This window comes from Gorilla gorilla, chromosome 3 (genome assembly GCF_029281585.2).
Source record: "Gorilla gorilla gorilla isolate KB3781 chromosome 3, NHGRI_mGorGor1-v2.1_pri, whole genome shotgun sequence".
NCBI classification, from domain to species: domain Eukaryota; kingdom Metazoa; phylum Chordata; class Mammalia; order Primates; family Hominidae; genus Gorilla; species Gorilla gorilla.
The window spans coordinates 57,519,244-57,545,207 of NC_073227.2; positions in this window are offsets into that span (position 1 = coordinate 57,519,244).

Genomic DNA, 25,964 nt, shown 5'->3' on the forward strand with positions numbered 1-25,964 from the left:
GAATGCCTGGGAATAAAGGCAGTGTGGCAGTTTAAAGCAGTAGCAAAAAAGCTGCATTATTACTACAGAATGGCACGAGGGAAAGCAAAATATTACAAAATCCTGAAAACAAACAAACAAAAAAATCCTATTTAACTTGGTAATTACATTCAAAAGCCCTGAGAGCATACAGCTCTTCGAAACGTTTGCCAAGCTCCCAGAATCTCTAGCTGGGGTGATAGATGAAAGTCTTCCCCTACACTAAGCCAGTACATAAAGACTTGGAGATGTGGGTGTTTCTTTAAATCTCAAAATTTAAACAAAGAAATGCAAAACATGCAGACACTAGAAAGCATGACCCATTTAAAGGAACAAAATAAACATTTTTTATAGCCTGAATGAACAAAGATCTATTAATTACTTGTCAAAAAATTCAAAATATATTAAATACCTATCAAAAATTTCAAAAATAATTAAAGATGCTCTATTAGCTAAAAGAACACAGACACATTTTTAAAAATCAGGAAAATAATACATATATGAAATAAGAATATCAATAAGACATAAAAAGTATAGAAAGGAACCAAATAGAAATTCTGGAGCTAAATGATACAAAAACTAAATTGAAAAATTTGCTAGAGAAATTCAATAGATGATCAGCTAGAAAAAATAATTCATGAATCTGAAACTATTGGCCATTTGAAACTATTAAGGGAGAGGAGCAAAAAGAATGTGATAATAAAGTGAAGAAAGCCTGACACTTACGGGACATTGTTAACCTGACCAGTTATGCATTACGAGAGCCCTCATGGGACAAGAGGAAAAGATTGAGGCAGAATTAATGGCAGGCAGAAAATTTCCCAAATTTGAGAAAAAATACGGATGTAGAATTGTTTTAAAACACAACTACTGTACACTGAAATCAATTCAAAAATTTTACACCAATGAATATTATAATCAGTCTTTCAAAAGTCACAGACAAAGAATATTGGAAGCAGAGAAAGAAAAAATGGATCATGACATAAAAGGGAATTCACATGATATCAACAATATACAAGAGGATATCTTTTTAAACCAAAAGTAAGCGACATAATATATTCAAAGTACTGAAAGAAACATAGGAAAAAATCCCTACCACACAAGACATTCATTTGGCAAACCTGTCATTCAGAATGGAAAATGGAATATTTTCTCAGGTTAAAAAAAAAGGTTGAAGAAGGTAATTATTACCACACCTGTTCTACAAGAAAAGCGAAAAGGAGTCATTCAAGTTGAAATGAGGGAGGCTAGGTAGCAAAATGAATGAATGTAAAAGTATAAATCTATCTGGTAAAGATAAATAAATAATTAAATATAAAGTCACATAAGTTTTTAATGTTGATGCATGTTAATTTTAATTCTGATATGCAATTTAAAAGAGAAAAGCATAAAAGTAACATTACATTTATATTAATTGGGACACAACATAAATATATAACTAGTGATATTACTAACATAAAGTAGAAATGGGAGAGGTAAAGAAATAGAATTTTCATATATAATTAAAGGTTTTTTTGGTTTAAAGTGGACCGCTATTTTAAAATATTTTTATTTTAGTTATTATTTATTAATACTTTATTTTTTATAATTTATAATTATTTATAATTAATTATATAAAATAATTTAATTCTATATTTTAATTTTATTTATATTTTATTTACATATTTATTTTTTAAAATATTTTTATTACACAATGTTTATTATAAAATTTTTTATACAATCCTCATGGTAAGCAGAAAATATACCTATAGAACAAGAGTGTCCAATCTTTTGCCTTCCCTGGACCACAGTGGGAAAAGAAGAATTGCCTTGGGCTACACTTAAAATACATTAACACTAGCCATAGCTGGTGAGCTGAGAAAAAAATAACAAGAGAAATCACAACGTTTTAAGAAAGTTTACAAGTTTGTGTTGGGCCGTATTCAAAGCCATCGTGTGCTGCATGCATACACATATTTACATGAATACCCTTAGTAGAGGCCAGCTATCTTCATATTATACATTGTCTTGATAAGAAACTGAGTGATTGAGTCAGTTAAAAGATGTAATTTACTCCAATAATTCTTGTTAATACTTGATTTTCTCTCTTTAGTAATTTGTACCAATTCTTTCAGTAGTGCATGCTGTGCTAATACTCTTTTGTGATGGAACAAATTCTTTTTTCACAGGAAATGGAGGAGTTTTTCCAGAGCTCTGGAGAAAATGGTTGTGTAGTGTTCTCTCTGGGGTTAATAGTCAGTAACATGAAAGAAGAAAGGGCCAATATAATTGCATCAGCTCTTGCCAAGATGCCGCAGAAAGATGGATAAACTTCCTTACTGGTATGGAAAACTGCTAAAAGAGGCTGTTAAATTCTGTAAAGAATCCAATTATAGAAATTTCCTGCCTAGAAATGTAGCTGTTGGGAAAGCACTAATTATCAGATATTAGTTCAAGATCAGAAATATACATGGAAGATGCTAAAATAATACAAAGGGTATATTCATGGATAAATACATTTGGCACTACTATTGTGATCAGGAATAAATATATTAAGAGGTGTAGGTAAAGTTTTGGTATTACCATGATATTGGGGTCAGGATATCACCAAATTCTTTCCTTGTTATTTGATCCTTATGTTTAAGGATTACCTAAGGACATTGTACATGCTACAGATGTTATCAGAAGAAGTTACATTTTAATGGGTAACTTCACTAGCTCAATAACGATAGCAGGTATTTCAAAATGTCTAACATGCATCATGCAGTTTAGGCTTGCCATGTAATCCAGCCTCATATACTTCCTCTACATTTTGGAATAGGCCTATCTGAGTGATGTTCAGGGTACTATTCAGAGAAAGAATGGCCTAGGTTGACAGATTAGTCCAAGTTCCCACCCAGCCAGGTAGATTTAGAGAAAGAGAAAAAAAGCAGCCTCACCTGCTGGACTGGGCCCAGCCAGTGTCTGAAGCAGGAAGATTAAAGAGAAAGGATGGAGATAGATCCTGACCTGAAGGTGAATCCTGTGCTGTATAAAATGTGGCCCCACAAGGATGCAGCCCTAACTATGAGATTAACAACTCCACCCAGGGGAGGCAGCAGAAGGAAATATAGGAAAGAGTCAAACAGAAGGAAGCCAGGCAGGGGAACAGGTTCAGATGCCCCCTCCATAGAACATAGTAGAAACATATTTTCTTTTATATAGAATAAAATGATGACATAAGTGTATTGGTCAATTACTTTGTAGTTCCCTATCTATCTGATATAGTCTTCTTGTAATGACCTATACTAACATTTTTGCTGAAAACTCAGTTATTTTAATACTGATATAACAAGTAAAAGTTAAACACTGTAAATTATTCTTCAGTTTATGAGGATTGCTTGGGAGTTCCAAAATTAGTAACTTAAACATAAAAATGTCTTGGCTATAGTAGAACATATTAATCAGTGTTGTCAAAGCTTTGTAGCACATTGTCTAAGTGTTAACAATAAGTTGACCAAATTCAGAAAAATACAATTTTGAATTTATTCAACAGCTATATCTTTATTTATGAATAAGGTTCCTTATTTCAGTGCTGAAAAAATAAACAAAATTAGCAATACTGATAATAGTCTGAATTTGTCTCAAAAATTTTCCCTTGAAATTTCTCCTGGAAGTAGTGCTTGATAATTCATAATTCCAAAGAAGTTATACAGGCTACCTTTGTAGCATTAATTTATTTCTTATAAGTAGCTTATTTTATCAACTTGCATTTTTGTCAATCAGAGGACACCAGACTCTAATATAATAACTAACAAACAAGCAGAAATACATGAACTACTTCCCATGTTACTAAAAAATGAATAAATTAATACTTAATTTGGAAGATGAAAACTGGTATAAACACATAAAATAACACAGGTCATTAATAGATTGTTACTGCTTTTTCTCACTAGAATTATAATGACTATTTAAATTTTTAATACATATAATTTTTTAGAATTTTTATGTGTTCAAAATTAAACTTATTTTATTTTTTAACTTTTAAGTTCAGGGGTACAGGTGCAGCTTTGTTACATAGATAAACTTGTGTCATGAGGGTTTGTTTTACAGATTGTTTTCTCACCCTGGCATTAAGACCAGTACCCATTAGTTATTTTACATGATCTTCTCTCTCCTCCTGCCCTGCAGCCTCCAATACACCCCAGTGTATGTTGTTCCCTGCTCTGTTTCCATGTGTACCGAGACCAGCTAGGTCGGGGAGACCCTAATCCAGTGGTGCTAGAGGAATTAAAAACACACACACAGAAATATAGAGGTGTAAAGTGGGAAATCAGGGGTCTCACATCCTTCAAAGCTGAGAGTCCCAGAGATTTACCCATGTATTTATTAACAGCAAGCCAGGCATTAGCATTGTATCTATAAATATTCGATTAACTAAAAGTATCCCTTATGGGAAACGGGATTAACTAAAAGCATCCCTTATGGGAAATGAAGGGATGGGCCAAAATAAAGGAATAGGTTGGGTTAGTTAACTGCAGCAGGAGCATGTCCTTCAGGCACAGATTGCTCATGCTATTGTTTGTGGCTTAAGAATGCCTTTAAGCAGTTTTCCACCCTGGGCAGGCCAGGTGTTCCTCGCCCTCATTCTGGTAAACCCACAATCTTCCAGCATGGGCATTATGGCCATCATGAACATGTCACGGTGCTGCAGAGATTTTGTTTATGGCCAGTTTTGGGGCCAGTTTATGGCCAGATTTTGGGGGGCCTGTTCCCAACACATGTGTTCTCATCTTTTAGTTTCCACTTCATAGTGAGAACATGTGGTATTTGGATTTCTGTTTCTATGCTAGTTTGCTAAGGATAACGGCCTCCAGCTCCATCTATGTCCCTGTAAAATACAAAATCTTGTTTTTTGTTTATGGCTGCATAATATTCCACGGTGTATATGTACCCCATTGCGTTTTCTTTATTCAGTCAATCATTGATGGGCATTAAGGTTGATACCATGTCTTTACTATTGTGAATACTACTGCTATTAATAAACATGTGTGTGTGACTTTATAAGAGAATGATTCATCATCCTTTGGATATATACCCACTAATGGGATTGGTGAGTTGAGTTGTATTTTAGCCTCTAGGTTTTTGAGGAAGTGCCACACAGTCTTCCACAATGGTGGAACCAACTTACACTCCCACTAACAGAGTATAAGCATTCCTTATTCTACACAATCTCACTAGCATGTATTGCCTTTTGGGTTTATAGTACCCATTATGACTGGTGCAAGATAGTATCTACTGTGATTTTGATTTGCATTTCTCTAATGAGCAGTGATGGTAAGCTTTTTTTCGTGTGATGGTTGGCCACATGTAGGTCTTCTTTTGAAAAGCATAACAATTTTTTAAATACTTCATCTTTTCATTGATAATCTCATTTTTCTAAGCTATTATTTGGAAAATCTTGATTTCCTTATATACTTAACTAATTATAAAAGTTAAGAAAATGAAGTGTTAGCATTCTGTTTACATCAGTCTTTGAGTAGTTTTATTGCCTAACATCCCCGATCTCATTCTTAATCTCTTCAGAGTTCTAACATTCTATAACTTTGGAGTTCTACTCATGGAATAAGACATTTTCTTTACTGTAACAGGTTCTGTGGAGATTTGATGGAAATAAACCACATGCTTTAGGACTCAATACTTGGGTGTACAAGTGGATACCACAGAATGACCTTCTTGGTATGACTCTGGAGTACAAATACTGAATGTATTAGTAATATCCCATTAGAGTATTAATAATCAATCATGAAATAAGCTTATTGAAAATGCATTATGGAAAAACTTAAAAATAAAATGCAACTACATTATATTTATTTTCCAGTCCTATGGGGAAAATAATAAGCTATAATTGTTGGCATTTTGTGATATACATTCACCTTCTTTATGGTCAGAATCAAAGTATTTTTATTTCAGGTGTTATTATGTCTCACAGAATTTTTTGTAACTTCATAGATTGTCTTTGTCTCCTATTTCTATAACTTTACACTTGTTCTTTCTTTTTATGCAGGGTTATTTCAAATGTCACTAAAAATAACAGCTCTTCTGCTATCACCAGTGACTTGCATTTTCTGTAGTATTAAATTCCTAATCTTAATCATAAAGTGATGACACATTTCGTGATGAAGTGTGACCTGTCCTTCCTCAATCCTAGCACCACCACCACCCCACTGCCTGCTGCCTTGCACATCTCACATATCACATTCTATGACTGCACTTAGGAGAACACATTCTTACATGTCCATCTCTTTTCTTTGCTGCTCTTTTTTTTTTTTTTTTTTTTTTGCAAATTTTAATTAGATTGCACTTTTTCTTTAGTCTAACTGGTAATCTTGTTTAACTATTTTTCAGTCTGAAGTCACACACACCATATAGCTTTCACTTACATCTCCAGCATAAGTGCTCCTTCCTCTGAAGTCTGAAACACAATTTTAATTTAGTTCAATGTTTTAGCTAGAAAATACTGTCACTTGAGTCTTTAGTTGTGCATTTCTCATTTTATTCCTATGAATAATTTTGCTAAAATTCACCCAATCCTAGGTCATCCAAAAACCAGGGCTTTTGTAACTCATGGTGGATCCAATGGCATCTACCAGGTGACCTACCATGGGATCCCTATAGTGGGGATTCCACTGTTTGTGGATCAACCTGATAACACTTCTCACATGAAGGCCAAGGGCACAGCTATTAGATTGGACTTCCACACGATGTCAAGTACAGACTTGTTCAATGCATGAAGCCAATAATTAATGACTCTTTGTGAGTATAACAATATTTTTTCACTAGGTGGTATTTATAGATACCTTATCTTCTCAATAGTATGAGTTTCATCCTTTTTTCAAGAGACTAATTTTGAAAGAATTTAAATGATGTAACCAATCTGAAATCTTCTTTTATTTTTGAGCAGTTATTAAAGAATTGTGCTTTCAACTCCACACATTTAACGGATATCCAATTAGTGAAACAATTTTCTGCACAAAATAATTTTAAAGTAATATAGATAATATAAAAAAGACAGCTTTAAAGAAATTATATGATCAATCCACAGTAGAAAGGAAGGATAAACTTGAAGAAATATGATAAAACACTTTAATTAAATATATAAAATGTCTAACAGTATAACTGTTTTCTTGCTGAAAAATTCATTTTTATTGTTTTCATTATTGTAACTGGCTTGATAATTAGATATAACTTCCATGACTTAAAATCCACCTATTTAAAGTGTAAAATTCCAATATATTTAGAATGCTTATGAGTCATGGGAATCACACAGTTTAGGGTGTTGTGTAAATGACTTCTTTCACTGAGCATAATTTTTTGTTTTTTTAAAATAGTTTTTAGATTAATTCATGATGTAGTGTATATTAATACCTCATTTATTCTTACAGCACTATAATATTTTACTGTACGGATATGTCATATTTTATTCACTTATCAGTTCATTGGCCTTTTGATTGTTTCCAGTTGTGGCTATTAGGAACATTGCTACACATGTTTTTGCATAAACATGCTTTTCTTTCTTTTGGGTTGATACTATAAGTGGTATTGCTGGCTTATGTGGGAACTGCGTGTTTATGAAGAACTGCTAAACTGTTTTCCAAAGTATTTGTTCCATTTGTCATTACCACCAACAGTACAAGAGGGCTCAAATTCCTCCACATTGTTGCCAACACCTGTTATTATCTTTTTGTTATAGCTTTCTTAATGAGTGTGAAATGATCTTTCATTGTGGTTTTGGATTGGATTTTAGGTGGATTACGGCTAAAAATGTTGAGCATCGTTATATGTGCTTATTGACCATATCTCTTCTTTGGAAAAATGCCTATTCCAATCCTTGGAACATTTTTAAATTTTGCTACTCATCTTATTATTGAGTATTAAGAACTATTTTATATTTGGATATAATCTTATATCAGATATATAATTTTCAAATATTTTGTTTCATTCTGGGTGTGCTAACATTTTACTTTTTTGTTGATGGTTTCTTGAAGAACAAAAATTTTAATTTTAAAAAGTTAAATTTTTAATAATTGATTTATTTATACTCCATAGGATGCAATGTGCAAAATGCCTACCCAGTCCAGCTACCATCCATTCAGCATTTATAACTGCTGTCAATAATGTTTTTATGTAAGAAAGATGTCACCTAAAGGAATACTTTTAAAACAGGTTGTACCATAAAACAGGTTGGACCAATATAAAAGAAATATCAAACAAGGTGGTTTATTTAAATGTGAATATACAGATACTTCCATTAAATCTAAACAGACTTTAAAAAGAGGAGCAAATAATGAATAAGGACATAAAACATTAGAAGAACACAGTTAACAAATGGAAACTTATAATGTAACATGATACATGCACGCATATATATACATATATATATGCACACACACATATGTACTATATATGTCAACTGGAAGACACATTTTCTTAGAGCATGTTGAATTATTAATAGTTATTTGAAGTGACTTGTGGTGGGCCATAAATCAAGACTCAGTAAATTTGAAAAGATTCAATATCATAAAGAGTAAATGATTCAGCCTAAGTGGAAGTAAGGGAGATTAGAAAAATGATAACTAAAATATTTTTAATCTTGGAAATTAAAAAAATACACTTCAAAAAATTTAAAGCTCCACCTCAGACTCCTGAGTAGCTGGGAATACAAGCATGCACCACCATGCCTGGCCAATTTTGTATTTTTAGTAGAGATGAGGTTTCACCGTGTTGGTCAGACTGGTCTCGAATTCCTGACCTCAGATCACCCACCCGCCTTGGCATCCCAAAGTGCTGGGATTACAGGCGTGAGCCATCGCTTGAACCTGGGAGGCAGAGGATGCAGTGAGCCAAGATCATGCCATCACACTCCTGCCTGGGCAACAAGAGCAAAACTCCGTTTCAAAAAAATAAAAATAAATTTAAAAGTTTAAAGAATTAAAAATAAAAAATAAAGTCAAGAAGTGAATGATAATTATGCATGCACTTTTATCTCAGCAATTCTACTTTTAATTATATACCCAACAGATATGTATAAATATGTAAACCTCGTGCTATATATGACATGGACAGGAAACAGGAAAATACTGGGTAGAAGAGGTCAGTTCCCCAGCAGAGGTCCCACCCTCAAGCCTGAAAACTCATGGCCATAAATGAGAACAGGCATTCTGTTTTTGAGCCCCCAAAAGTTGCCTTTTGGCGCACAATGCCCCCCTATTCTGTACCCATATAAACCCCAAACCCCCAGCATGAACAGAAGAGCAGAAGAAAGGCAGAATGGTGCATCAGAGAGAAGAGAAGGAGTTTCTGAATGCCAAGAGTAGTTCAGCTGGAGACGGTTGGAAAGGAGAGGAGACTGGATGCTGGATGGCCAAACTCCAGTGGAAGATCATCTTCCCATTCCATCACCATTCCAGCTCCCCATTCATCCCAATGAGAGCCACCTCCACCACTCTATAAAACCCATGCATTCATCCTTCAAGTCCGTGTGCGACCTGATTCTTCCTGGATGCTGGACAAGGACCTGAGTACTAACAGGGCACTGAACTGGTTAACACTTAAGCCATCAGTACATGGCAAGGCTAAAAGAGTACACTAACACATACCCACTTGGGCTTCAGGAGCTGCAGACACCCACCCCTGGATGCTGCTGTGGGAACAGAGTCCAGGGGCGCTTGCCCAGGCTCCCGCACCTGCCTGTCTGCATGCTCCCCCTCCTGTAAGGGGCTTGAACATGAATGGGGCCTGAACAGATGAGCCACACAGCTGTCGCACATCTTGAGGGGGAGGCGCAGAACTCTTGCATTTCATATATAAGAATGTTTATGACAGAATTATTAATATTGTTCAAAAATTGTTAGCAACCCCAATGTCTATTGGTCATAAAATGATGACATAATCTGTGGTTTAGCAATCAACAAAATACTACACAGCAATGGAATTAAATAACAACTGCTATACAAAATTTTAAAAAATAGACTCTAATGAATATATGTTATATAATTCAATTACATAAATAAAGAAAACTAATGTATTATATTTGAAGTCAGGCTAATATTTAATTGAAGGATAAAGTAGTGACTAAATGGTTCAGGAAAAGAGAGCTATTCTAGACAGGTTGTGATATCATATACCATGATCTGAACAGTAGGTAAATTGGTATCTTCTCTTCAAGATAATGTTCAAGATGATCTAATACTTGTGACCTATTCACTTAGTGTGTGTATATTTATCTTTTGGTTTGAGTATTTAAAGTTTTATTTTATAAGTTATATAATATATTTAAAATTCTAGGAATCAAATATCAAAATAAGCATAAAACAATAGAGAAAATCCTACAGGTTCCATCATAGTGTGGCCAGGAAAACCTCGCTTAGAGGTAACACTTAGAGGGAAGCCTCAAAAAGAGATAGAAGCATGCCTTGGGTTGCTGCAAGAAAGAATGCTCCAAGAGTGTGAGAGAGGGTGCAAAATGTTTAAAGATGCTATGGTGAGAATACTTTTGGGAACTTAAAGAAAAATAGAAGGGCAATGTCTCTAGAAGACCTAGTGTGCATGGAAAAAGTGTTAGGAGAAGAGCTTGCCAGTGTTTGACATTGCAGGGTCCTGTAGACCAAATAACAGAGTTGGATTTTATTTTTAATATGATAAGAAGTCAGGCAAAAATATTAATCAGGAGAGTGGCAAAATCTGACTTTTATTTCAAAAATATAATTCTGGCTGCTGGGTAGGAAACGGTAGGAGAGAAAAGGGTAGGGTAGAAGCAGAGTGACTAGCTATGAGGCATTTCATTCACCATGACACAATTCCTTTTTGGAACTTAAAAATAATAATTGTATTTTCACTATCTTTCCTAAAGGACTTAAAATTGCTCACAATGTTGAGCACGTTCTCATTTGCCTGTTTGAGAACTAAAAGAGTATAATTGGGTTGTTCATAACAGAAAGGATAAATGCTTAAGGAACGATACCTTATTCTCCATGATGTGATTATTTTACATTGCAGCCTGTATCAAAACATCTCACTCAACCCGTAAATATATACACCTACTAAGTACCCAAAAAAACTGAAAATTAACAAACTAACAAATAATAATGAAATGACTCATATTTGCTTTGCCTGAAAGAAATTAGTTTTCTCACTTGGCTTTCCATTTTTACTTTAAAAATATTTGTCAATGATAAAATTCCAATTTAAAAGCCAAAGTTTCTATGATGATTCAAATTAAATTACTCAAATTCTATGTCAATTCTATGACATTTACTTTGAATCATTTGACACTTTAAAAACCTTTCATGGGCCGGATGCAGTGGCTCACGCCTGTAATCCCAGCACTTTGGGAGGCCGAGATGGATGGGTCACCTGAGGTCAGGAGTTTGAGACTAGCCTGGCCAACATGGAAAAACCCCGTCTCTACTAAAAATGTAAAAATTAGGCAGGTGTGTTGGTGTATGCCTGTAATCCCAGCTACTCGGGAGGCTGAGGCAGGAAAATCTCTTGACCCCAAAGGAGGCGGAGGTTGCAGTGAGCCGAGATTGCGCCACTACACTCCAGCCCGGGCGACAGAGTAAGACTCCATCTCAATAAATAAGTAAATAAATAAATAAATAAATAAATAAATAAATAAGTAAAATAAAAACTTTACATGGACTTGATATGCTCAAGCAAATTAACTTACTTTCAATTTTGGTATCTCTACATTTATCCTTCAGATATAAAGAGAACATTATAAAGTTATCAAGAATTCATCATGATCAACCAGTGAAGCCCCTGGATCGAGCAGTCTTCTGGATTGAATTTGTCATGCGCCACAAAGGAGCCAAACACCTTCAGGTTGCAGCCCGTGACCTCACCTGGTTCCAGTACCACTCTTTGGATGTGATTGGGTTCCTGCTGGACTGTGTGGCAACTGTGATATTTATCATCACAAAATGTTGTATGTTTTGTGTCTGGAAGTTTGCTAGAACTGGAAAGAAGGGAAAAAGAGATTAGCTATAGTTGTATTTGAAGCTTGAAGCTAGGAAACCTGATAGACGAGACTTCTTCAGTTTATTCTAACAAGAAAGGTTATGAAGCAAGATTCCTTTCTTTCTGTGACAGAAAATCTCTTCAAAACTTACTTACCTTGTCAAATAAAAATTTGTTTTTCAGAGATTTAATACCTGTTTAATGGTTAGAAATACTTTTTGTTGAGAAGGAAAGTACTAGCGAAATTATAAAATAGTATAAAGCCATATGAGCTTGTATTTAAATTTGTCGAGCTTATATTGAAATGTGTTGCTCCCATTCACAGGTTACATGAAAACATTTTTACTGAGCTTAAGTACATTTCACATATTGTACTTAAACACAAGAGTATTAAGAGTATCGGTACTGTTTTGCAAATACTCAGAATACTTTGGCTTCATTTTGAGCAGGATTTTCATATTTTAACTGTTCCTAAAGGAACTGTTAAACAATTGAATTGTATAAAAAAATCTCTCTCTCGCTTTTGCTATTTTGAGATGAGTACTGCTGCTTGGCTCTTACGGTGCATACTGCTTAAGTGTCAGTTTTTTTCCTAAAAGTTATGGCAAAATGTTTAACTTTTTAGAGCTTTAGTCATTTCACAGTTGAATGTATATGGAATTAGAAATACAGCAACTGCTACCTGCTTCGTACGGTAATATTGAACTATTTTACAAAGTCTTTTGCTCTATGAACCAATTCAGACTTTCCATATGATACCAAGAAAATCAATACATGTTTGTCCAAAAAATAAAACAAATTAAAAATGAAGAAATGAGTGAGTGAGTGGTGGAAAGAACACAGGGCTAAAAGTCAGGAAAGCTGGGGTCCAGTCCCACCCTTCTGCTGAGCCAGTCTTTCACCGTGAGCCTCAGTTTACCCATTTTTCTGGTCATTTAAAAATATTCATCTGGTCGATTTTATTCTTATATTTTAAATTATCTCAAGAGACTTTAGGGAACAGGTGGTGTTTGATTAGATGGATAAATTCTTTAGTTGTGATTTCTGAAATTTTGGCACACCCATTACCCGAGCAGTGTACATAGAACCCAACGTGTAGTCTTTTATCCCTCTTCTCACTCTGACCCTTCCCTGAGTCCTGAGAGTCCATTGTATTATTCTTATGCCTTTGCATTTTCATAGCTTAGGTCCCACTTGTAAGTGAGAAGTTAAAATATTTGGTTACCTAATCCTGAATTACTTCACTTAGAATAATGGTCTCCAGCTGCATCCAGGTTGCTATGAATGGCATTATTTTGTTCCTTTTTATGGCTGAGTAGTATTCCACGGTGTGTGTGTGTGTGTATACCACATTTTTTAAATACACCCATTGCTCGACGGGCATTTAGGTTTGTTCCATATTTTTACAATTGGGAATCGTACTGCTGTAAAGATGTGTGTGCATGAGTCTTTGCATATAATGACTTCTTTTTTTATGGGTAGATACCCAGTAATAGGATAGGTGGGTAAAAATGTAGATCTACTTTTAGTTCTTTAAGGAGTCTCCATACTGTTTTCTATAGTGGTTGTGCTAGTTTATGTTCCCACCAGCAGTGTAAAAGTGTATCCTTTTACCACATCCATGCCAATATTATATTACTTTGGGGTTTTTTAATGATGTCCATTCTTACAGGAGGACAGTGGTATTGCATTGTGGTTTTGATTTGCATTTCCATGATAATTAGTGATGTTGAGCATTTTTTTATGTTTGTTGTCCATTTGTATATTTTCTTTTGAGGATTGTCAATTCACGATCTTAGCCTACTTTTTGATCATATTATTTGTTTTCCTCTTGTCGATTTGTTCAAACTCTTTGTAGATTCTGAATATTAGTCATTTGTGAGATGCATAGTTTGTGAATATTTTGTCCCAACTCTGTGAGTTGTCTGTTTACTCAGCTGATTATTTCTTTTGCTGTGCAGAAGATTTTTAGTTTAAGTCACGTCGATTTATGTTTGTTTTTGTTGTATTTGCTTTTGGGTTCTTGGTCATGAAGTCCTTGTCTAAGCCAATGTCTAGAAAAGACTTTCTGATGTTATCTTCTAGAATTTTTATTGTTTCAGGTCTTAGATTTAATTCCTTTATCTATCTTATAAGGTGAGAGATGTGAATTCAGTACCATTCTACTACATGTGGCTTGTCAATTATCCCAGCACCAATGGTTGAATAGGCTGTCCTTTCTCCGCTTTATGTTTTTGTTTGTTTTGTCAAAGATCAGTTGGCTATAAGTATTCAATTTTATTTCTGGATTCGCTATGTTGTTCCATTGGTTTACGTGTCTGTTTTTATACCTTTGCCATCATGTTTCAGTAGCTACAGCTCTGTAGTAGTTTGAAGTTGGGTAATGTGATACCTCCAGATTTGTTCTTTTTGCTTAGTCTTGCTTTGGCTATGCAGACTTCAAGCTGAGAATCAAATCAAGAATTCAACCCTTTTCACAGCAGCTGAATCAAAAAGAAAAAGAAAAACATAAAATACTTAGAAATATACCCAAACAAGAAGGTAAAAAACCTCTACTAAGAAAACTACAAAATACTTCCCAAAAATATCATAGATGACACAAACAAATGGAAACACCTCCCATGCTCATGGATGGGTAAAATCAATTTTATGAAAATGACCATACAGCCAAAAGCAATCTATGAATTCAACGCAATTCTCATCAACATACGATCATCATTCTTAACAGAACCAGAAAAAAAATATCCTAAATTTCATATAGGTTTTATTCTCCTTTTTGACCTTTAATAGCAAATGTAAGTTCTTAATATTAGTTTGTGATAATATAAGAAATGCATTCTAAAGGTACTTAGTGAATTTTCAATCCTGCTAAACATGCATATACATATACATGTCCATTTCTTTTGAAACACAACACAGCATCACTTAACTATCTAATAGGTATGTCATGAAATTCAATGTGTTTATTGAAGACAGTTTGAAATAATAATTATTATTCTACATAACTATACTTTAAATGATCATGATTAATTTTTTTTCTTTTTTCCACAGTCTTTTGATCCTTCCCTCCTATAAATATAATATGGCAACACTAAATTTTTTAGCATAATAAAAATATATCTACAAAGAATACAAAAAGTTAATAAATTTTGTGGAAAATAGCTAAATCAAGCCATAAACCTCCTTTAATCTGCACATCAGGGAAGCACTTTATGATCAAACTGGTCCAAATTGACAGAAACCTAGTTGTCTTTGTTGATCAGAAGTCCCATCAGTAACCAAGACTCACAACAAATATTCTTGAGCCTAAGGCATGATTTAAATACATATCACTATATATATATATATATATATATATATATATACACACACACACACACACACACAAACACACACACATATATATCACTATATATATATCACTAGATATGTAGATTTGTATTTGTATGCATATATATATAAATCATGTCATACACAAACACACTAAAACATTGATGTTAAAGAAATTATAGGAAGCATTGATAAGAGAATATTTTACACAAATCATCTAGCTATTGATACATTTATAAAGAAAAACAGAAATAATAAGGTGGTAAATGTTAATAATTTTTTTATCATTCTTATAAGCCTGAATTAATTCACATTAAACCTATTCTACATCATACTTAAAAGATGGATATCTATTGTTTAGTGAGAACTACAATCACCAACCAAAAAAGGGAAATGTTCCAATATAAAACTTAATGAAAATATAAATAGGCACTTCAAAGCAAAATCACCGAAAACATAGGAAAGATTATAAAGTACCTGATGCTCAGGAAAATAGAAACAATGGAAAATTAGTGCTGTAAAGATTTGCAACCTATAAAAACCTGAGAAATCTATTTTTGCGGGAGTATAATGTGAAATAACCTTCTAAAATAAAATGTCAATATACAGTTTGAAACTGAAGTTCTACATCTAGAAACCTGTCATGCAGAAATCCTTCCATATAAGCACATGTATGAACAGAATATTTCCTCCAGCACTTAAATGGCTCCAGTCAATCAACACACATAGCTCCAACAAATGTGTGAGTGTAGCCATCGCAGAGAACAGTTTATTCCACTGCTAAATAGAAAAAATAGTTTCCAGGAAAAAAAAGCCTTCCTTGCAATGAAATAAAATAAAATATATGTAAACTTGTACAAGGAAAAACAAATCTAGCAGAGTACACATAAATCCAAGGATGGGAATTTTAGATTTTATTCTACAGAATTCTGCAGCATTTAACTTTTTATAATATTTTCATATATTATTTATGAGGTTCAAAAATTAATTTGTGAAATAAATACATAAAATCAATACAGGAAGCTCTAAAAATAAACATCTCTTTACTAATTCATTAGTGTTATTCAAAAAATTTGAATTGATCATGTTTCTCACATGCTATTTCATTCATTTGCAGCTTTTTTTTTAGAACACTGGTTCCATGTTTAAAATACCTATGGATAAATATAATACAATGTTTAAAAAATTGCAAGAACTGTAGAAATCTAAATTCACAAAATTTTTGTATTTTCTTTTATTATATTTAATATTTTATAAATCTCACAATTGCTTAATAACTTCTGCTGTCTTCTTCAAAAGGTTATAATGGTTGTGATTTTGTGACATGACTATAAGTACTTTGACAATTTTCCTGTCAAGTAATATCCCCTCCCTTTGAAGTTTGGCAGACCTTGTAGCTGTCTCAACAAAAAGGATGCAGTGGAAATAATGCAGATTAACTTTCAAAGTTCTGTTGGAAACCCAACATGTTCCCTCTCTGCTTCTCTCTCTCTCTTTCTATCTTTTGTTTTTATGTCTCTTTTTCTCTCCACACCTCCTCAATTCAATCTGTAGTCCCCATAATAAATGACAGTTTGGCAGAGAGACACAAATATATGCCTAAGAAATCCTGGTAGCCCACTAGTACTTTGAGCCTTTCAACCTGAATCATTAAGTATGTAAGTGAATGATCTTCAGATAATTATAGACCGAGGCACCATAGGAAAGTAGCTACCTAAGAAACTTTGTGGAAGGAACACATAACTGAGCCCAACCAACACACAGATTCTGAGAGATGGTAATAAAATGATTACAGTTATTTTAAGGCCTGACATTTGAAAACAATTTTTCATGCAGTGATACATAACTGGAATAACAGTTCTAAATATTTTAAATTATACATTTGTAATAAAATTACAATTAATATATAGCTACACAAGTGAAAAATAGGGAATATTATATTTTGAAAATATCTGTACCCCAAATAGAAGAGTCAGCATAACGTGGTGGTTAAGAGCTGGCACTCTGGATCCAGATGGCCTTGATTCAAGCCTCTGAGAAACCACTACATAATGATGTGGGGCTGGACAAGTTACTTGGACTTTATTTGCTTCAACTTCCTCACCAATGAAATGGCAGTGGTTGTCATAGCATTACCGACCTCATGGGGTTGCTGAAAGAATGAATTCATTAATATTTCAAAGCACCAAAACAACTGTATATACAGCAAAGTAAAATTTTGTGTAATCTTGAATGTGGCAAGGTTTTTAGATATGACACCAGAAGAAGAAGCAACCAAAATAAAATTGATAAATTAGATTTCATCAAAATTAAAATTTTCACACATTAAAGAACACCATCAATAAGGTCAAAAGAGAAACCAGAGTTTGAAGTACATATTTACAAGTTACATACCTGATAAGTGACTTATATAAAAAATACATAAAGAAAGCTTACAGCTCAATGTTAAAAAGACATATAATTTAATCAAAAAATGTTTAAAAGATCTAAACAGGAATTTTACTAAGGAATATTTAAATGTCCCATAAGAACATGAAAAAATGTTTTGTGTTGGATTATATAGTTGAGAGAAATATATAACGTCTTCTCAATCACAAGTAACTTTTCCTTTGTGCTCATAGGCAGGGAAATAAATTCTCATGACTAAACAGAAAAGCTGCCTGGAATGAACACAAGTTATTTAGCAGAACTATAACAATATAAAATTAAAGATAAATAAACAAATAACATTAGTCTTCCTAAGAATCCATATTAGTGTTTAAAATATTATAAATGAAGAGTCTGGGTCCCATATTTTTTAACAGTATCTTTCCCCATTACTGTATAAGATGCTATTTTAATTGTTATTATATGTACTAAGTCACACACACACACACACATACACACACACACACACACACTTGCATGACTATGCATTAATAATAGAAGAAATGTATGTTGTAGCACCTAACTCCTTCCAAAGGAACTGAGTGATGAGGTTTGTTTAAAAAATTGGTCCTATTGAAAACAGTATGGAAGTTTCTCAAAAAATTTAACATAAGATTACCATATGATGCAGCAATCCCTCTTCTGGATATTTATCCATAACAATTAAAATCAGGCTCTCAAAGGCATATTTGCACATCCATATTCATAACAGTACAATCCCAGCATCTATAAAGGAATGAACAGACAGACACTACGTGGTTTATGCTACAATGTGGATGAAACTTGGTATCATTAGGCTAAGTTAATAAGTCACAAAAAGACAAACACTGTAATTCCTCTTTATAAGGTATCTAAACTAGTCAAATTCATTAAAAAAAAAAAGAAAATAAAGTAGAATGGTGGCTACCACATGAAAAGGACTCCATAAAATAAAAAGTTGTTGTTTAATCAGCATAGAGTTTTAACTTTAAAGCAGAAAAAGTTCTGGAGATTGGTTGCTTAAGATTGTGTACCTAGCAGTACTATGTGTACACTTAGAAGTGCTTAAGTTGGAAAATTTCATATTATGTATGTTTTATCATAGCTTCTACTCCAGCAATTCCAGCTAATATTTGATATCTCATCCTTATTTGCTCATAGCATTCTTTTCAATAGTGTTTGCTGTGTTATTGCTCTTTTGTGATGGAGCAAATTCTTTCTTCATAGGAAATGGACATTTTCCCAGAGCGCTGGAGAAAATAGCATTGCAGTGTTTTGTCTGGGATCGATGGTTGATAACATTACAGAAGAAAAGGCTGATGTGATTGCATCAGCCCTTGCCCAGATCCCACAAAATATTAAATACAGTGCCATAATGTTGGAAAACTAAGAGTCTTAAATTCTGTAAAGAGTTAAAGGGTGAAAATTTTCTCCCTGAAAAGTTAACATTTAGGATAATTTAATTTACTGAGATTGAGGCAGGAAATTAAAGAAAGAAAGAAAAATAAAATTAAAAAGAGAAATAGGCTTTCCTGTATTAGGCTAACTAGTCCCAGAGGCAGCAATGGGTGCAGCCCAGACCGAGGGAAATTCTTAATACTATCTAAAAAGCCAGGACACACACCAGAGAAATGTGGTCTGGTGACTCTCTCAGCACTCCTTCAACATAGGGAGAAGAAAAACAAATTTTCCTCTGTTTTATGGTATGACTTTACAGATTCTTGTTCTCTGTAACTAGTAACTACAAGATTTCTGCTTTATCTAAAAAGCACAGCAAAGGTCCTGAGAAGTCTGAGTACGCCTGAACTACAGCTGTCTGGGCACCATAGTGAAGGTTATAAGATAAACCAGTGCAAGGCTCTTTTGAGCAAAACCTAGATAACAGTCATCTAGGTTGCATAGCAATAGTCATGTGTAATTCTGGGTTATGAACCTGTCACAATTTTATTAATTGTTTTCCCTCTGTATGCCTGCTTTCGTGCCACCGTAAGCCTGCATCAAGTTAGCCCACCCCTTTTTAAAAGTGTGTATAAAAGTCAAGTGCTGTCTTTGTTGGGGCCCAATCTTTGGATGGTAAGTCCATTGGGTCTGAGTGTACTCAATAAAGATATCCTCCTCTATATACCCCAAGGTCTCTCTCGGGTCCTCCTGATCCGCTACACACCTGGTGACCCAGATGGGACTGACAGACTGCAGCTTGGCCTGCTTCTTTGCCTGTGGGCGGTCTGGGGCCTCGGCTGTGGGAGACCCTTAACTTCAGGACCCATCGAGGGAACTTAAGCCCAGAGAAAGGAGCTGCTCTCCCGCGTCCCCGGTGCCCCTCCCCTGACAGCACAAGGGAACCCGGAGGGGTTGCAGGACGGTTCCAGGAATGGCGCCCTTTCTTCAGAACCATGGTAAAGTTTTGGGGCCCAAGGCAGGACCTATCCCATAAGGACAGAAGGGGAGCCTGATCACCTCCCAGGGAGTGACAACTAATCCAACACAGAGAGGCTGGGGGGCGGTGAGAGTGGCTCGCTAAGTTAGTTCAGAAGGAAACTGGATGCAGTGAGAGTGGTTCACTGCTCCAACCAGGATAGGGAACTGGGAGCGGGGAAGTGTGTGAGTGTGTGTGAAAGAGACAGTTCCGGGAGGAACCAACGGGAATGACATGTGTGGAGCTGCTGATCTCTTAGTGTAGGCTGTACGCTCCGAGCAAAATGTAGGACCAACCCAATCGGTCTAAAACAAAAGGAAAGGTGAATGTACTGCATCATAACTGGGAGGAAATGGGAGGAAAATCATCGAAACCCACCCCATTGGAATGTATGTTGAAGAACTTTAAGAAAGGCTTTGCAGGGGTTGAGGGAGTCAAGTTAACCCCTCAGATGCTGAGAGCTCTCTGTGAATTAGAATAGCCCTCTTTTGGTGTTGGCTGGCCTGCCAAATGTACTACAGATAGGGAGAAAATTGGCCGTGTGTTTAAGGTGGTGACCTGAGTTGGAGGACAGTCAGAGAATTCAGACCAAATTTCCTTATATTAACTCATGGCTGAATGCAGCCCTGTTTAGCAGCTTATTGAAGAATGCTCACAGCTCAAGCCAAGAGAAATCAACTGTGCTGCCAGCTACAAAGACAAAGTGAAAGCTTCGCCTGTGAACACAGAGTTAAAGGGAAAGTCACAGGAGCTTGTAGCGTGAGCAAACAGAGACAAAAAGAAAGCCACAGGAAAAACCAGTTTTTCAAGAACCACTGGAGGGAAAAGAGACCCCTCCTCCATATGTTCCAATCTACCCCAGCTTTACCCAGGTTAACTGCCTCTGAGGAGTCAAGCTCAAATGGATACATGCCCCCAGTCTCTCTTGAGAGGGAAAAATCTGAGCCCTCACTCCAGGAAGTTAAGGTGAAATGCTAGGAAAAACAGGCAAGCCACCTCCAGTCAGGTTGTGTTAGGGCTATGCAAATGCCTCTCCTGGAAACTAGAGGACCCCCACTAGAACCCAAACAAATGAGGCAGCCCAACTATAGCAGCTGCCAAGATACCAAGAGGCACTCCTGCAAAATTTAAGGGAAGGCGGGAGACAGGCAATCAATATAGGGAAAATCTCAGAGGGGCATCAGGGTGCAGATGAAAGCCCCAGCCAGTTTTATAAAAGACTTTGTGAGGCCAGTGCATGATGAACATGGCATTTGTAGAGCAGGCCCAGGGGGATATCCAGTGAAAATTGCAGAAAATGGAAGGTTTTGCAGGGATGAATGCTACTCAGCTTATTGAAGTGGCCACGAAGGTGTACATTAACCAAGATCAGGAGGCAAAGAGGGAGGCTAATCGAAGGCTTAAGAAAAAGGCTGATTTGCTGGCAGCATCCCTCATGGATGTGGGTATGGACATGGGCATGGAAGAGGCCAGTCTGGACAGGGATTTGAGGGCCAGCCAAGGCTGGAAAGAGATCAGTGTGAGCGGTGCAAAAGAAAAGGACACTGGAAGGATAAGTGTCCAGAGAATAATAACAAGGAGGACAGTCAGGGCATTCAGACCAAATTTCCTTATATTAACTCATGACTGAATGCAGCCCTGTTTAGCAGCTTATTGCAGGATACTCGCAGGTCGAGCTGAGAGAAATCACCTGTGCTGGCAGCTGCAAAGACAAAGTGAAAGCTTCACCTGTAAACACAGAGTTAAAGGGAAAGTCACAGGAGCTTGTAGGGTGAGCTGAGCAAAAAGTGAAAGCTTCTCCGGCAAACACAGAGACAAAAAAGAAAGCCACAGGAAAAACCAATTTTGCAAGAACCATTGGAGGGAAAAGAGACCCCAGGGCAGTAGTATAGGAAGGCCACCTACTGGTGGCTGCCACACCAGGGAGGAACCAGACAGTGATCTGATTGGACTGGCAGGGGCTGAAGGATATGAGGGTAGGACAGACCAGGCTGCTTCTCTATGGGACCCGAGGAGCCCATGGTCAGATTAGAAGTTAGAGGCCAGCTAATGGACTTTACGGTAGACACCAGAACTAAACACATAGTAGTGACCTGACCTATAGACAATCCAAGAACTGTACAACTGTTGTAGGAGCCACTGGAGTCTGAAAAGTGGCCTGTCGGTCAAAGAGGTGTGTTATAGGAGGATGAGAAGTCTAAAATGAATTCCTATACCTCCTAAATTGTCCAGTTTCTTTGCTGGGAAGAGACCTACTTCAAAAACTGCAGGCACAGATTACATTTGGGCCGCAAGGGAATGTAACTTTAAACGTAGTTTGCCCAGAGGCTATGATGTTAACCCTTACTGTCCTGCAGGCTGAGAAATGGAGACTATGCAAAAAAGACTCTGGAACCAGGAGTAAATGAAATGCATGGGTTACTTACTAAAATTCCCAGAGTTTGGGCTGAAAGTAATCCACCTGGACTGGTGCCAGTGTAAATCAGGCACCGGTGGTGGTAGAGTTAAAACTGGGAGCAACTCCGGTTCGGGTCCGACAGTACTCACTACTCCCTGCGGACATACGGGGTGTCCACAAACATTTAGAGTGGCTTCATAAGCATGGAATCAGAGCCAAATGCCAGTCACCATGGAACAACATTCTCTTGCCAGTGCGGAAGCCGTCTGGGGAGTATAGGCCAGTACAGGATTTGCATTCAGAAAACCAGGCCACAGTGACCATCCACCCAGTGGTGTCAAACCTGCATACCTTAATGGGACATATTCCAGCAAGTGCCACTTGATTTACAGTCCTAGATTTGAAGAATGCATTTTTCTGTCTCCAGTTTGCACCAATTAGTCAGGCTAGTTTTGTTTTTCAATGGGGGTAAATCACAGTACACTTGGACAAGATTCCCACAAGGATTTGAAAACTCCGCTACAATCTTTGAAGAGGCACTGGCCTCAGATCTTAAAGTCTACACCCCACCGAATAGTTACTGTGTCTTGCTCCAGTACATTGATGATCTTCTTCTAGCAGCCCCAACTCAAGAGGACTGCTTCCAAGGGACCCAAGACCTCCTGCACCTGCTATGGAAGGCAGGATATAAAGTGTCAGGGAAAAAGGCTCAAATTTGCTTTGAAAGTTTCCAATATTTAGGCTTCTATATAAGCTAAGGGAAAAGATGGCTTGGTTGTGAATGGAAGCAGGTGGTTTGTGCACTTCCTACTCCAACCACCTGGTGACAAATAAGAGAGTTCCTAGGGGTAGCAGGGCTCTGCCACATCTGGATCCCAAATTTCTCACTCATGGCTAAGCTATTATATGAAACCACAAAGTGGGGGAAAAGGAGACCATCCTCTGGGAGGCCAACCAGGAGAAGGCCTGTAAGGAAATCAAAGAAGCCTTGACTCTGGTCCCAGCTTTAGGACTGACAGATCTAACGAAGCCTTTCTTTTTATATGTCCACGAGCAAAAGGGAATGGCCATAGGAGTTCTAACTCAATCCATAGGATCATGGCACTGCCCAGCGACGTACTTATCCAGGCAATTAGATTCTGTGGCACTTGGATGGCCTCCTAGTTTTAAGGCATTAGCTGCCACTGCTCTGCTGGGACAGAAAGCTAATAAACTGACTTTAGGACAGCAAATGACGATCCAGGTACCACACTCGGTTGTAACTTTGATGGACCAAAGGGGGCACCATTGGTTATCAAATCCTAGAATAACTCGATACCAAGGGCTCCTATGTGAAAATCTCTGCATAATTTTAGACTGTGAATACCCTAAACCCAGCTACCTTGCTTACCATTGAGTCAATGCCAGGAAGCCCCCTTCAATGCTGTGTGGATGTGGTAGGTGAAGTGTTCTTAAGCCAGAGAGATTTGACAGATCAGCCCCTCAGGGACCCCGACATTGGATATTTTACTGATGGGAGCAGCTTCATACTAGAGGGTGTCCGCCAAGCTGGGTATGCAGTGGTGACTTTGGACTCAGTAGTGGAGGTGAAGTCTTTGCCTACAGGATCTTCCCCTCAGAAAGCAGAGCTGATAGCTCTGACAAGAGCTCTCCAGTTAGCAAAAGTCCAGAAGGCAAATCTTTACACAGACTCCAAATATGCTTTTGCCACTTTGCATGTTCATGGGACTATTTACAAAGAAAAAGAACTCTTAACTGCTGGAGGTAAAGAAATAAAGTACAAGGAAGAAATTCTATGGCTCTGAGACACTGTATAAGCCCCCAAACAGGTAGCAGTAATGCAATGTAGGCAAAAGGCAGGAACATTAGAGGCTAAAGGAAGCAGAAAGACAGACAAAGAGGCAAAGCAAGCTGCAATGGCGACTCCACCTTCTAAACAAGAAGCCTTAGCTATGACTCTCCTCCCAGAGATTCCCCTTCCAGAGACCCCAAGCTACACTCAAATGAAAGGGCTTGGTTTACCCAGGAAAATGGGAATTACGTTGAAGGAGGATGATGGAAATTCTCCAATGGGAAGCTAGCCATACTTGAAATGTTGGCCCCCAGATTTGTAAAACAGTTCCACCAAGGAACTCACATGGGAAAAATGGCACTAGAGACATTATTAGGGCATCATTTCTATGTGCCACGGCTCACTGCTATTACTCAAGCCGTTTGTAAACAGTGTTTAACTTGTGCTCAGAGCAACCCTTGACAAGGGCCCACTTGGCCCCTGGGAATTCAGAAAACAGTGGCCATGCCCTGTGATAACCTGCTTTTGGACTTCACCAAACTGCCCTGAGCAGGGGGCTATCAGTACATGTTGGTGCTTGTCTGCACCTTTTCAGGATGGGTCAAGGTCTTCCCCACCTAGACATAAAAAGCACAAGAGGTGACCAAGGGAGGCATTATTTCCAGATTTGGACTGCTCCTAAACCTGGGGTCAGATAATGGACTGGCATTTGTGGCTGAAATAGTTCAGGACTTAACTTGACTATTACAAATAAAATGGAAGTTGCACACGGCCTACCAGCCACAGAGCTCAGAAAAGATGGAGCACATGAACCGGACACTCAAGCAGCTGCTGAAGAAATTTGGTCAGGAATCTCATCTGAGGTGGGATCAGGTCTTACCCATGGTCTTCCCCCGAGTCAGGTGCACCCCCACAAAAAAAAACAAACTGGGTACTTGCCCTGTGAGATTTTGTTTGGCTGGCCACCCCCAATCATAAGGCAGATTAAAGGTAATCTCCGTGAGCTACAAAAACTAACTTTAAGAAGACAAATGCAGGCTTTAGGTATGGCCATGCAAAAAGTGAATGGCTAAACACAGGAAAGAATGCCTATAAGTCTGACAGACCCAGTACACCCTTTCAAACCTGAAGACTCTTTTTAGGTTAGGAAATAGAATCCACCTACTCTGGGACCCATATGGGATTGGCCCCATACTGTGGTCTTGTCCACTCCCTCTGCTGTTGCAGGTATCATACCTTGGATCCACCACAGTTGGCTGAAACCGGCAGCCCAGGACCAGTGGACCAACCAGCAGGACCAAGACCATCTGACCTGGCTGATCATGCAATGAGACCACGTTGCCAGTGGAAATGACAACAGCCCTACTCTGGTCACTTCGGAGGCTGACCCGTCTACGCACGGAAGAAGGTTGAGGAAACAGCAAGCCCTGCTCTAGTCACACTGGGAGCTGACTAGTCTATGCAAGGTTGAAGCTTGAAGAATCATCATCAGATGAGTAAATGTGGCCAGAAATCTTAGTCCCAGTAATCTTCTTTGTATTATTCATTATATTGCTATAACCACCATGAAATAAAATATTTTATTTTTCATCCACTTTTATGTGGCACTCATTTTTAACTTCTAC